The sequence below is a fragment of the Triticum dicoccoides genome, chromosome 6A, assembly GCF_002162155.2.
Source record: "Triticum dicoccoides isolate Atlit2015 ecotype Zavitan chromosome 6A, WEW_v2.0, whole genome shotgun sequence".
NCBI classification, from domain to species: domain Eukaryota; kingdom Viridiplantae; phylum Streptophyta; class Magnoliopsida; order Poales; family Poaceae; genus Triticum; species Triticum dicoccoides.
This window is the reverse complement of record NC_041390.1, coordinates 569,580,277-569,583,036: the sequence shown is the minus strand read 5'-3', so window position 1 is coordinate 569,583,036 and position 2,760 is coordinate 569,580,277.

The following is a 2,760-nucleotide window of genomic DNA, read 5'->3' as shown; positions in this document are numbered from 1 at the left end:
GACTTGCATGTCGATGAGTATGACAACCGGCAGGAGCCATAGGAGTTGTCTTTATTTTTTGTATGACCGGCGTGTCATTGAGAAACGCCATGTAAATTACTTTACTTTATTGCTAAACGTGTTAGCCATAGTAGTAGAAGTAATAGTTGGCGAGCAACTTCATGGAGACACGATGATGGAGATCATGATGATGGAGATCATGGTGTCATGCCGGTGACAAGATGATCATGGAGCCCCAAGATGGAGATCAAAGGAGCTATGTGATATTGGCCATATCATGTCACTATTATTATTTGATTGCATGTGATGTTTATCATGTTTTTACATCTTGTTTACTTAGAATGACGGTAGTAAATAAGATGATCCCTCATAATAATTTCAAGAAAGTGTTCCCCTAACTGTGCACCGTTGCGACAGTTCGTTGTTTCGAAGCACCACATGATGATCGGGTGTGATAGATTCCAACGTTCACATACAACGGGTGTAAGACAGATTTACACATGCAAACACTTAGGTTGACTTGACGAGCCTAGCATGTACAGACATGGCCTCGGAACACAGAAGACTGAAAGGTCGAGCATGAGTCGTATAGAAGATACGATCAACATGAACATGTTCACGGATGTTGACTAGTCCGTCTCACGTGATGATCGGACACGGCCTAGTTAACTCGGATCATGTTATACTTAGATGACTGGAGGGATGTCTATCTGAGTGGGAGTTCATTGAATAATTTGATTTAGATGAACTTAATTATCATGAACTTAGTCTAAAATCTTTACAACATGTAATGTAGATCAAATGGCCAACGTTGTCCTCAACTTCAACGCGTTCCTAGAGAAAACCAAGCTAAAAGACGATGGCAGCAACTATACGGACTGGGTCCGGAACCTGACAATCATCCTCATAGCTGCCAAGAAAGATTATATCCTACAAGCACCGCTAGGTGAAGCACCTATTCTCCCTGCAGAACAAGACGTTATGAACGCTTGGCAGACACGTACCGATGATTACTCCCTCGTTCAGTGCGGCATGCTTTACAGCTTAGAACCGGGGCTCCAAAAGCGTTTTGAGAGACACGGAGCATATGAGATGTTCGAAGAGCTGAAAATGGTTTTTCAAGCTCATGCCCGGGTCGAGAGATATGAAGTCTCCGACAAGTTCTTCAGCTGTAAGATGGAGGAAAATAGTTCTGTCAGTGAGCACATACTCACTATGTCAGGGTTACATAACCGCTTGACTCAGCTGGGAGTTAATCTCCTGGATGACGCGGTCATTGACAGAATCCTTCAGTCGCTTCCACCGAGCTACAAGAGCTTTGTGATGAACTTCAATATGCAGGGGATGGAAAAGACCATTCCTGAAGTATTTGCAATGCTGAAATCAGCAGAGGTAGAAGTCAAAAAGGAACATCAAGTGTTGATGGTGAATAAAATCACTAAGTTCAAGAAAGGCAAGGGTAAGAAAAACTTCAAGAAGGACGGCAAGGGAGTTGCCGCGCCCGGCAAGCAAGCTGCCGGGGAGAAGCCAAAGAATGGACCCAAGCCCGAGACTGAGTGCTTTTATTGCAAGGAAAGTGGTCACTGGAAGCGGAACTGCCCCAAATACTTAGCGGACAAGAAGGCCGGCAAAACGAAAGGTATATGTGAATACATGTAACTGATGTGTACCTTACCAGTACTCGTAGTAGCTCCTGGGTATTTGATACCGGTGCAGTTGCTCACATTTGTAACTCAAAGCAGGACCTGCGAAATAAGCGGAGACTGGCGAAGGACGAGGTGACGATGCGCGTCGGCAATGGTTCCAAGGTCGATGTGATCGCCGTCGGCACGCTACCTCTACATTTACCTACGGGATTAGTTTTGAACCTCAATAATTGTTATTTAGTGCCAAGTTTGAGCATGAACATTGTATCAGGATCTCGTTTAATACGAGATGGCTACTCATTTAAATCCGAGAATAATGGTTGTTCTATTTATATGAGAGATATGTTTTATGGTCATGCTCCAATGGTGATGGTTTATTCTTAATGAATCTCGAGCGTAATGCTACACATATTCATAGTGTGAGTACCAAAAGATGTAAGGTTGATAATGATAGTCCCACATACTTGTGGCACTGCCGCCTTGGTCACATAGGTGTCAAACGCATGAAGAAGCTCCATGCAGATGGACTTTTAGAGTCTCTTGATTACGAATCATTTGACACATGCGAACCATGCCTCATGGGTAAAATGACCAAGACTCCGTTCTCAGGAACAATGGAGCGAGCAACCAACTTATTGGAAATCATACATACTGATGTGTGTGGTCCAATGAGTGTTGAGGCTCGCGGTGGTTATCGTTATGTTCTCACCCTCACTGATGACTTGAGTAGATATGGGTATGTCTACTTAATGAAACACAAGTCTGAGACCTTTGAAAGGTTCAAGGAATTTCAGAGTAATGTTAAGAATCAACGTGACAGGAAAATCAAGTTCCTGCGATCAGATCATGGACGAGAATACTTGAGTCACGAGTTTGGCACACACTTAAGAAAATGTGGAATAGTTTCACAACTCACGCCGCCTGGAACACCTCAGCGTAATGGTGTGTCCGAACATCGTAATCGCACTCTATTAGATATGGTGCGATCTATGATGTCTCTTACCGATTTACCATTATCTTTTTGGGGCTATGCTTTAGAGACTGCCGCATTCACTTTAAATAGGGCTCCATCAAAATCCGTTGAGACGACACCGTATGAATTATGGTTTGGGAA